At 39.6% G+C, this 12308-nt stretch overlaps 1 long non-coding RNA gene across 1 annotated transcript; it reads left to right on the top strand.

Annotated features, from left to right (window-relative positions):
- Positions 1 to 6377: 6377 nt before the first annotated feature.
- Positions 6378 to 12007, top strand: LOC143532020 (uncharacterized). Its single transcript, XR_013135105.1, has 3 exons — positions 6378 to 6411; positions 6535 to 6650; positions 11834 to 12007. It is a non-coding gene; the product is annotated as an uncharacterized LOC143532020 (long non-coding RNA).
- Positions 12008 to 12308: the final 301 nt, after the last annotated feature.

The following is a 12308-nucleotide window of genomic DNA, read 5'->3' as shown; positions in this document are numbered from 1 at the left end:
GCCGCGACCAAGGTTGTGAGTTCACCTCCGGTGAGTTCACCTCCGTTGGTTTCCACCGCGGCAGCCTCCACCATGCCTCCTCCGGCGCCTGCGACTACGGCCAGTCCTTCAGGTAAGTTTGGGGTTGGGGCGTCTAGCCAATCCTTGCCTCCTTCCCGTCTCCTTGACCTTTTGGATGGATATCCCTTAGGTTCAGGTGATGGGTTTGGTGGCTATCGGCCTGTTGTCGACCCTACAGGTGCGTAGGGTTATTTTGGCCTATATCTCTTTCATCATTTCTCTCTCTTAACTGTTTTTTGTTTTATTGCAGTTCGTGATTCCAACGAGGTGTACGCTCCTCGGTGGAATATCCGCCGGGGAACGACCCTCCGGACTGCTGAGGAGTGCGTCGAATGGGCGCGTCACGCCGCCCCAAGCGGTGCGCTGGGGGAGGCCATGGCCAGCTACCAGGAAGGTAGGTTGTCCAACGAGCTCCGAATCCTCCTCGCCCAGATGCAGCCGCGCGTCGAGCTACTTTGTCGTGAAAACGGCAAGTTAAAGACGGCGCGTAGCCTTGAAGTGGCTCAGGCGCGGGCTATCCGGGAGGAGAATGCGAAGCTTGCCGCCGTTGCTGCGGAAAAGGAGAAGGCCTTCAAGGCCCTCGAGGTTGAAGTTCAGGCCCGGCTCGAGGCCCGTTCCAAGGCTGCCCAAGCTGTTAACGAACAGCTTCGGCTGGCCAAGGAAACTGCACGGAACGCAACCGAGAGGGCCACCAAGGCTGAAGCTGTTGCTGAGCCTCTACGCATCGAGAATGAGGAACTTAAAGCCAAATTAGAGAGGCTCCAGCAGGCTCATGATGCCTTGGCCATGGAAGATGCCAAGAAGCTCCAAGAGATCTTGGACCAGAGGGGGGTGCTTGACCATACTGAGCGTAAGCTAAAGGGCGTCGAAGAGGCTGCAGCCAAAGATGTGTTGCTTGCCAACCTTACAAAGAACGAAGCCGAACGCGCCCGTAATGAAGCTCAAGCTGCCCTCTAGGAGGCTCTGGTTACCAAGGAATGGCTTCTTCGAGAAGCGCTGTCACAGGTATGCACAGTTTCACAATTTCTTTACGCTTTTCCTTACGCTTAGAGTTTTTGATATACTTCTGTTTTATAGGTTGTGCATCGGGTCTTCACGAACACATCATATGACGATGCGATGAGCGCAGCCCTCAACGCTTCTCATGAGGATGGGGAAAAGGCTGGCTTCCTGCTTGGTCTAGGGTTTGTTGAACAAGGCATCCCGCCTTCCAACTTCCCTCTTTACGATGTGGACACTGAAGCTGCTTATGACCAAGCAGTGAATCAGTATGCTGCCTTCCCGCATCCGGTGGTGGAGAAGGTGAATGAGATTAGTGCTGCTGATGATGGGCTAACTCTTCTCAAGGCTTTCCTTGAACCGCCACGCTCTACTGATGGTGCGGGTCCAAGTGGGAGTAGTCCTGAAGCTTGATCCTTTAGATCCCTTTCCACCGTTAGAGTAGATTTTCATTTTTGTATAGATTTATATTCTTGTACGCGGGTATGTGCCCAGCAATTCTTGTAATATTTGAATTTTGATGGAATATAAATCTTTTGTTAATGCTTTGCCTTGTAAACCTTATATGTTTTGCTCATGCATATTCTAGTTTAACTTGGCAATTTCCTAAGTACTTTGGATAAGTTAACCTTTCCACGTGGTAGATAATAGGTTAAAGTTCTGCTTCCTCTTTCGTGATTGTGCGGGTAAGACCGTCACTTTCACTTAGTGGGATGGCTAAACTTTACCTATATCTGACCTGCGTGGAGGTTTTCCTCATCTTTTCCTTAGAAATTTTCTAAGTGTTTTGAATAAGTTAACCTTTCGACGCGCGGTTGTTAATAGGTTAATGTTCAGTTTCCTCTATCATGATTGTGCGGGTAGGACCGTCACTTGCATTTAGTAGGATGACCAAACTTCACCTATAACTGACCTGCGTGAAGGTTTTCCTTATCTTTCCCTTAGAAATTTTTACCGTTTTATGTGTTTATGCGGGTTTTGCCGCCTTCCACACGCAACGACTTACTTCTTCCCATATTTATGCGGTGAATACCGGCACATCAGTGTGGAAAGTTCATAAGTATAAAGGTAAGGCTATCAACACAATGTGATAAAGGAGAATCATTTCCATTAGAAGTGGCTCTAGGCCTTTTCTTTACAAGTTTGGAATTGATCTACATGTAACATTTGCGTAATTGAGCTCCATTCCATGTTCTTGGGATGGGAGTGCCATCGAGCCTTTCAAGCCGGTATGTGCCCTTTCCCAAAACTTTTTTGATAATGTATGGTCCTTCCCAGACCGGGGCCAGCTTTCCTGGGCGCTCTTGGTTTGAAGCCTCGTTGTTACGCAATATGTAGTCTCCTACATTGAAGTTGCAGAGTTTTACCCGCGTGTTGTAGTACTTTTGCATTTGTCACTTGTAGTTCTCTTCACGCACTGCGGCTAAGTCTCTGCGTTCTTCGGTTAGCATAAGGTCTAACCGTCTTTCTGCATCATTGTCTTCTGGCTGAATCAAGACCCTTGGTGAGGGTAAACCAATTTCGACCGGGACCATGGCTTCAGTACCATAAGTGAGGCTGAACGGGGTTTCTCCCGTACTGGCCTTTTTCAGCGTTCTGTTTGCCCAAAGGACGTGTGGGACTTCGTCCACCCAGCCGGATCTGTGTTCCAAGAGTCTTTTCTTTATGCCGTCGACGATCCTTTATTTGCTCTTTCCACCTCACCATTACCCTGCGGGTGCGCCACTGAGGTAAAGGTGTGGGTGATTTGAAGTTCTTCCAGCCACTCTTGTAGCTTCTTGTCAGCAAAGTTGGTGCCGTTGTCGCTCACCAAAGTCTGTGGAAGTCCAAAACGACAAATAATAAATTCCCAAATAAATTTTTTGATATGTTTTGCGGTTGTTTGGGCTAAGGGTTTTGCTTCTATCCACTTGGTGAAGTAGTCGATGGCTACCACTAGGAATTGAACGTTTCCTGCTGCTGTGGGAAATGGGCCTGTCACATCGATGGCCCACTTCTGGAATGGCCATGAAGAGGTGACTGGAACAAGTTCATTCTTCGGGCGATGCGTGTTGGGTGCGTAGAGCTGGCAAGACCTGCATTTTCTGATGTATGCCAGCACATCCGTATGCGTCCCCGGCCAAAAGTATCCCGCATTGTTAAGCTTAGCTACAACAGCGCGTGGACCTGCGTGTACTCCACAGATGCCCTCGTGTACTTCCCTTAGGAGGTAGTCAGCATCTTGGTTGTCCACGCATCTTAGGAGTGGGCCAAGAAAGTTACGTCTATAAAGGACATCATCGATGAGTTGATAGTTCAGTGCTTTACAACGTATTTTTCTTGCCTGTGTTTTTGACTCTGGTAGTATACCCGCCGCAAGGTAATTTATTATTGGTGTCATCCATGTTTCTGTGCCGGTTTGGATGACACAGATTTCCTTGTGCGGGACTGATGGTGCTCCAAGGAGTTCAACGCGGATATCCTTTCCCAAGTGGGTGAAGGCTAACGATGCAAGCTTGCTTAACGCATCCGCAGATTTGTTTTCGCTACGCTTGACGTGTATGACTTTACAATCGCTAAAATCGCGCATAAGGGTCTTTGCTTGTGCGAGGTACAGGGCCATTGTGTCGTTCACGTCCGTGTACGTCGACAATTCGAGTTTGCCTAGAAAGTTTGCAAGTTTGAAGTTGGTGAGAACGGTGATTGGGTGACCTTGGAAATATCGTCTTAGCCTGGTGAAGCCTGTACAAGTGCTAAGACTAATTTTTCCAGGGTAGAGTACCGGGTTTCTACGTCTGTTAGGACACGGCTAACATAGTAGATTGGCATCTGGATGCCTTTTCGTTCTACTAGCAGGACTGCTCCGGTTGCTCTATCTGTGGCGGAAAGGTATAGGATTAATTCCTCCCCCGCTTCTGGTGCTGTGAGCGTTGGGAGTTCGATCAAGCGTGACCGAATCTCCTGAAAAGCTGCTTCCGCTTCTGGTGTCCAGCGGAAGTGCGTTTTCTTTAAGCAGTTTCTCAATGTTGACACGAATGGAAACGATTTATCCGCATGGTTTGCCAAAAAGCGGTTAAGTGCGACTAGTCGTCCATTCAGTGTCTGAGCTTGCTTGATGGTAGTCGGTGATTCCATTTTGATAATGGCTTCGACCTTTTCAGGGTTCGCTCTGAAGCCATCTTTAGTAACGATGACTCCTAAGAACTTCCCTTCTTCCATCCCAAAGGAACACTTGCTCGGATTGAGCTTCATATTTATCTTCCTGAGCGTGTTGAAAGTTTCTTCGATGTCCTTCAACATCGCTTCCGCGTCAGGGCTTTTGATGACCAAGTCATCCATGTAGACTTCCAAGTTTCTCCCAATTTGGGCATGAAACTCTTTGTCCATCAGGCGTTGGTACGTGGACCCGGCATTTTGGAGTTGAAGCGCGTGATGAAGTCTAGTAAAGATTCATCCTCCTCTCTGACGCAGTTGAGGATCGTCCACTGTACTTCAGTATATTTCCTCTGTTGACTGAAGTGTTGGCTGAATTTGTGTTGAAAGTCCGCCCAATCATAGATGTGGTGGACCGGTAAACGATCAAACCACGCCCTGGCCGCTCCAACCAGCGTCATCTGGAACATATAACACCACGTGGGTTCCGTCCAGTTGCTGACGGTTGCCCCCGCTATGAATCTGTTCAAGTGATCGTCTGGGTCGGACATACCATCATAAGTGCCTATGTTGGACATTTGTTTGGCACTTTTCGGGGCGATTGCTTCCGCAATGTCCCTTGCAAACTTGGACGTTCCCGCATTTGCAATAGTTGGTCTAAAGGTTTTGGAGAAGTCACGTGGGTTTCCCCCCCGCGGTCCTTGGTTTGAAGGTTTCTCCGAAATTCCTTCTTGGTTGGAAGTCCGTTTCCTTACGCTTCCCTTTCGCCCTATGGCGAGGGTTTGCGTCGGTGTCGGATTCCTTCCGATCATCGTCCGAGTACTCGCACTCACTGCTCATGTTGAGCTGTTGTCGAGTGCTTCCAAATTCGTCAGCCTGTTGGAGTGAACGCAAGCGTGAATCCAACTCAGCTTGGAATTCCTTCTGACGTGCTTCGGCCCACGCCTTAACTTGATCGAGTGTTTGGCGGGGGAGCCTCGTCTGTTTCTCCAACTGGGCATCGGTTAGTCCCAGTGAAAAATTGTTTACTGCACTTGCCCCGGCTTGGGTAACCGGGGTAGTGTTCGTAAAATTTGTGTAACCGCCGGTGTTCCCCTCAGTAGCTGGGGTTGTGGTTACCGGGGTTTCTTGGTCACTCACTGGCCTTGGGACCGGAGTAACGTTAACCATCTTTTCAGAGGTTTTTCGAAAAAATTGAGAATTAGTTCTAGCTTTTATGCACGGATGGCGCCAATGAAGAAACACTAGGCGCCCCCGAGTAGATTATGGATAATCTGGGGGTTAAGTAATGTTTCCCACGAGGGTTAGGTCCGGCAGAGATGGTTATTCTGATGACCTGCAAAACAGACACCGTGAGCTTGTCACTGAGAAGGGGGGGTTCCTCCTTGTGACCAACCTCCGGCGTGAGAATCAGACTAGATTGCTCTGAATATAAGTGTATATAAAGAGAGATTGCTAGAGAAGATAAGATACAAGATAATGATACCGTTCCAAGGTGTTGGAGTATTTATAGCCGAAGGTAGGTTTCCAAGCAGGTACAGCCAGCTGTATAATATTCCTTTTCCACCAACTGTGGGCTACGCACGTGCCATGCTAGTAGTTGGTGGGTAGGCAGCGGCTGATAGTGACATGGCCGGCTGTGTACTGTTCCTTTTCACCAACTGCAGGCTATGTACGTGCCACGCAAGGGTTGGTGAGTAGGCAGCGGCTGATAGTGACATTTTGTACTAGAGCGTGCTCCTCGTACTGTTGTCGGTGAGCTGTCACCCTGTGATTGGTTCATGGGCCGCTCTGGTCAGATCTTGTCTATTTTGTCCATACCTTGGCAGGTATAGTACAAAAGACCTTCCAGAAGCGTACGGACTGGCTCATTTGGGCGGGAGTGTTCCCGCCTTGCTCATTTCTTCAGGTGACATTACTGAATTATTGAGTTAGTGCCTTATGCGTGTAGCCTTGCTGTTAGTGCGGGTAGCCTTCCCTGATGGCTTGTATCCGCAGCTGCGGGAACAGGCGGGGTACTTCACCGTTGGGAGGCTTTTCCTGCGGGAACAGCTGGCGTACTGCGCGTAAGGTCTTCATCTCTGAGCATGGTTGGTCCTGCGGAACCAGTTGGTCCTTGCGCAGACGTCCCTCTTCAAGGTGAGTCTTGCGGGTCCAACTGGGCTCTGCTGGGACCTACCTCTTCAGGTTGGAACTCACATGTTCGTTACATTCAATATGGTATATTTTCTTCTCTTCCTTTATCGATTTGAATTCAAGATTTTTCACGTGTCCTATCATAATGATCACAAGCTCGATCGATCAGTTGTGTGTTTTTAGTTTCTCAACGGGTTTTGTTTTCAGAGAGGAATAGGTCACTGACCAAAGAAGAGATCTCTAGATTTCGGAGATCGAGGAAGATTGAAGAGGAAGAACTTTTCTTTCTTAAAGCTTCGTATAGACTCTCAAAGGAAGATAAGGTATTTGACAACATAGAAAATCATTAATCACGTTTCATGCATTAGTTTATTTACATAAATGTTTAGATTATATCTTCAAAGGTACAATATCATAAAAAGACCATACTTGAAAAAATCACCTACTTTAAAAATTTATATCGTTGTTTCTTATGTGAAATTTTGTCAAGTGAATGATTCTTTTTAAAGAATATGAACTTTTTTAAATGTAGATGTGATGAGTTAGGTTTGTACATTTCAAACTAGGTTATTGACCCGTGTTCGACACGGATGGAAATATAAAAATCAATTTAACTAATATATACTTTTCAACAACAATAAATTTTTTTAATTTGTATTTTAAGACGACAACATGATTTATAATTACAATTAATATTTATATGGAAAGTAAGTAATAAAAGACAAGGTTACAAAACACGACGTTATGTAGTAGAATGTTTACAAAGAAATTTAAAAGTTTAAAATATAATCTTCATAAGCTATCAAGTATTTCCTTATAAAGTATATTTGTTGTTTTGTTGGTATATGTACCTTGTCTATCTAAAATAATTTCATCTTTAAACATATTAATAAATATGATCTATGAAATTTTAAAAGTCAATTTAACATGTAAACAAGTAATTCAAATGAATAAGTTTGAACATGTGTCGGTTGTTGAATAAACAAAACAATATCCAATGAGTATCTCCATATATATTAATATACCATGCCATAAGCTTATCAATTGTGATGACAAAGTCATTTTTATGGTCCTAAAATATTAAAAGATGAAACCTGTGTTTATTAAAGAAGTTACAAGTTGCCTTCTAGTAATTACATTGTAACTATAATTTCGAAACGATAATATTGGGACAATATTATTTAAACCAAGTCTGTTCATAAACGAACCCTTTGGCTTTGGGATCACTTTAGAACGAAGGTTTGCTGACCGCTCAAGTGTGGCTTCTGAAAATCTGATGCCTAGAAAAGAAGTGACTGTAAAAGTCAAGCAACTGCAGTGTAACTATAACAATAACTATATTAAAATAATGTACAAAATAATCAAGCAAAGATATAAAATATACCAAATTTCTCAAGGAATCAAATTGATAACATATAAAGTTCCGCAATAAATTAAAGATGAAAGAACGAAAACAATGTCTTTCACTTCCTTTTATAGTTCCCGATCTTGATTTTCTATCAACCCAGAAACATTCTTATGTCACATTTGAAACCCATAACATTTTCATACACAACCTCCACAATAATTAGTTATTTCGACACATTATCAAGTTGAAATAGAAAATTTTTTTTAGAAATTTCACTTGTTTTGATCGCTTAAGACTAATAGAACAAATTTTTTCACAAGTTTTCACAAAATCCAAATTAACAGAGGTTTAAAGAACGTTTATATAAAATAATTTAAAATAAAAAAATGGGTCGATTCAGGTTTATGTTTAACTCCAACCTATTAAATGTGTCAACAACTATACAAACTTGGTAAATGCTTAAAGTTGCTGAGCTGTCATAGTTTAAGGTATCCTTGCCAGTGTATTTCAAAGTAGGATCGAAAGTATGCACTGGACAAAGTGGAATGACTATCGACATATCCAACCACAAATATATTGTCATAATTTTTTGACTTTGATGGTTGCAAAATAGATCTTTTGATGTATGTTTAAACTCAAGCATAAATACATATAATACATATATATAACTTAATGAGAAAATCTCAATAACAAAATCATAGAATTTCCCTTGACTAATATAATTAATTAACATAATTATTCAATCTAAACTTTTGAAAATTTTAAACCTTAACAAAATTCAAAATAACATAACGATCCTCTATGCACGATAAAATCTAAATTTAATAATATTTCAGGCCAAAACACATTGTTCTTCACATTAATTTTAAATGGTTTTAACACAACTATGTTCATTCATCTATGTTTGTGAACCATTCGTTTAAACTGTTAAGCGAACACGTACATTTTAATTTTCTTAACCAACGACCATTAACATAAAATACCAAAAAATCAAACCTTGAGAGCACCAAAAACACAATTGTCAGTGATGGTTATGAGAAGGCCAACATCGAAAAGAGCCATGAAAGGCCTCTCGCGTTCAGCATGTTTTGCCCAGTAGCCTGCAAACATTAACCTCTCAATTAACATAAATCCACATTATTATAATAATCAAATGATCCATAAATAAGTTACAAACCTCAACACTTCCTTGGTGCTCTTCGTCCATCTCAAGCATTTTCAATACATGGCGAGCCAGACCACAATTATTTAACTAAACTTAAAATTGCAAATACTATTATTAATATAGTTTAATAAACATGTATATACATTTGCAAAATATATACATTTGCAAAATATATACATTTGCAAAAATAATTTGAGAGCCCAACTTTAAGACCATATTGAGGTAACTCATGAGCATATGCTGATGCTTGAACCATATCACCAACAATATTTATAGACAAAATTTGTGAAACAATATCCGTGCTGCTGTAATGTTATTATTAAGGGAACCTTTTTTAAATTATTAAAACCAAATCCAAAACTACCAAAAATATGAGAATTTCCCGAATTGAATCCAGTTTTAATTCGTATTAAAACTAACTGAATAAAAGTTTAATAATACAATCTCATCTTGTAAAATCATTTCAATGGACCAATCCTCTCCGGTTTTATTGTTGTCCTTCAAACGCCATAGTCTGAGAATACGAACCTTCAGTACACAGTCTTTGTTGGAAACATCCAAATCCTTGAACATGGTAATGTTTGATGCTTCCATGTTGCTATGTCAGGAAAAATAAGATTAAAGCATAGATTAAAGATTCAATAACTGATATTTATAATTTGAAGAAAATAAAAAAACCTTGAGAATGACAAAAATATGAATGTTCAGTAAGGAAGTGAGAAATGTGAGATTTTCTTTATTCGGTTTGGTAGTATTTATAAATGAACATATTGTGTTACAAAATTTGAAATGTTACATTAAAAGGAAAGGTGTAAAAATAGTAAATTTATGGAATAAAATTAGGGATTTAAAAAATGTAATTCATAATTCATATTTACTTAATTTGGTAGTAATAACCGAATGTAATTAGACATATTAAGTTGATTTTAGAATCAGTTACACATTAAAAATTGAATATTTAACAAATACCATAATTGCCCAAAATAAACATAGGAAACATAAGAATATCAATATGAATAAATTAAATAAAATGGCCGATTCATGCTTACAAAATTAAACAAAGTAAGTTGAAGTTGAATTCAAATTTAAATCCGTAAAAAGTTGTAAACTTATAGTAATGATATGATTTAATAAAAATCAATTATTGTTAATGAAATTAGGAAACAGCTACACATTAAACAATTTAAATTACTAAAAAATACCATAATTTATTAGGAAACATATCAATTAATAATTACACATTACACATTCAAAATAAAAGAAATACCATAATTTAAATTATTTAACATTAGACATTGAACATTGAACATTAAACATTAAACATTAAACATTACACATCAAACAGAGAAAACATATAAATTTACATAAACAATTAATAATTCAACCTAATAACCTAAGAATGTCAAATACTAGCCTAGGTTAATAATCTAAAATATATGTTAAAAAGTTTTTTACATTAAACATTAACCATAGGAAACATATCAATTAAACATTAAAAATAGTAAGCTAAGAATGTAAAATAATAACCTAGGTTAATATGTTAATGTAAAACTAACCATCGATGTGAAGATACAAACCTAACAAATTAAAATACTAACCATCGATCTGAAGATCTGATGAACAATCGTCATGGAACTTCTGAAATCGATTCCAGGATCGAATCTAAGCAATCGTTATTATCAAATAACGGACAGCTCGTTTTACCGTCGATTGGCCAATTTATAATCCGATATCCGGTGTAGATTTTATATGAAGAACCTAATCAAATCTTTATCCGATTGATATACAATAATGGGCGATTTAGTCGAGGCTTTGGTTGATTGGGTTAAAAGGTTTGGTATTAAAGAGACTGAGTAGTCAATTGAGGATGAAAGAAAACAAAATAGGAAACCGGGTTTCTCTTTCATGGTTACATAACTATTTTAATTAACTATATTAATTATTAGTATTTTTGATTTATTTAATTGGTAAGAAAAATAGAGAAGTGGTAGTTATATTTGGAAAATAAGGAAATCGTTCAATAGAAAAGGGCCATGTGAAGGCAAACTAATTTGTTTTAATAGTATAGTAGGATAATTATGACAATTCGAACGTAAAACATACATGCAAATTTTCCTCACCTTCCATAGTTCCATGGTTGCAGAAATAAAATATTGTATGACAACTTATAAATAAAGATGTATTATCAGATTTAGTAAATAACTGCGAGAACCACATATATACTTGTTACATTTTATTTTATCGACCTAGCATACATGTATGATGTGGTTCTTGCAATTGTCTCTTTAAAGTTGGCTCTTTGTTTAGTGCACTTATTTCATTGTAAATTAAATCAGTTTATTAATCTAAAATGTAATGTGACACAGTGGCGAAGATTGCTTAGGGCCAGGGGTGGCCCCGCCACCCCCTGTTTTTTTTACGTAGTAGTGCAAATTTATTCGTTTTCTTCCGGAATTTTTTATACGTAGTGTAAATTTAGTCGTTTTTGGCCCAAATTTTTTATGCGTAGTGTAAAATTTAGCCATTTTTGACTGAAATTTCTTATACGTAGTGTAAAATTTAGTCGTTTTCGGCCGAAATGTCTTATACGTAGTGTAAAATTTAGCCATTTTTGGCCGAAATTTTTTATATTTAGTGTAAACTTAGCCCTTTTTGGCCTAAAATTTGAGCCCGGCCACCTTCGTTTGTGAAATTTTGTATACATTTTGAATTCGCCCCCCCCCCCGGATGTCTTAATCCAAGCTTCGCCACTGATGTGACATAATATGATGGTCAAAGCAATGTATAAAGTTAGACAAATTCTGGTTTTTTTAGCATTGAAGTTTTGAATTTTGAGTCTTCCAGAGAGATGGATGTGAGCCTCTTCCTCCAAATCACCTTGTAAAGGAAGATGAAAGTATGGAGCCACTTCTAAAGCATCATGGCTGGTATGATTTATTTATTTATTATATTATTACAAGTTTAGGACATTTAAAATTTTGCTTTATGTGCAGGTGGATTTGCAGCAAGTGGGCTTTTTTGAACCAACCATCAAACATGTCATGGTAACCATCATACGATTATGTTGCATGGTTTCACGTTGCTCGTAAACACACTGCTGAACCATGATTGTTTTTATATCTATACAATGAGTTTATATTTATATTCGGAAGTTGTAACATTGTAAACTTGCAATTTGTACGTGTCTTTTTATATATGCAAAATTCGGCCATGCTTCTTTGTTGTGTTTACATTGCTAGCACGATGTTAACAGTTATAACAGTTGTTTGGAAGACCAGCCACTAGTTACAAAACTCCAATAAGGTATTGAGAGGGTTATTGCAGTCATCTACGTGTAAAGTAGTTAGCCCTATTTGTAAAGTAATTCTATTTCTATATCGGCACTGAAGACTAAAATGGTTTGGCGAACGTCTATTCATCGCATATAGACTGCAGGGACATCGTGTGTGACATGCCCATAGTGAGTAC

The sequence above is a fragment of the Bidens hawaiensis genome, unplaced genomic scaffold (assembly GCF_021521415.1).
Source record: "Bidens hawaiensis isolate Kalapana, Puna unplaced genomic scaffold, B.hawaiensis_p1.1 tig00009327_1, whole genome shotgun sequence".
NCBI lineage: Eukaryota > Viridiplantae > Streptophyta > Magnoliopsida > Asterales > Asteraceae > Bidens > Bidens hawaiensis.
Note: the sequence above shows the minus strand (reverse complement) of the source record. Positions and strands in the feature narration are given on the sequence as shown.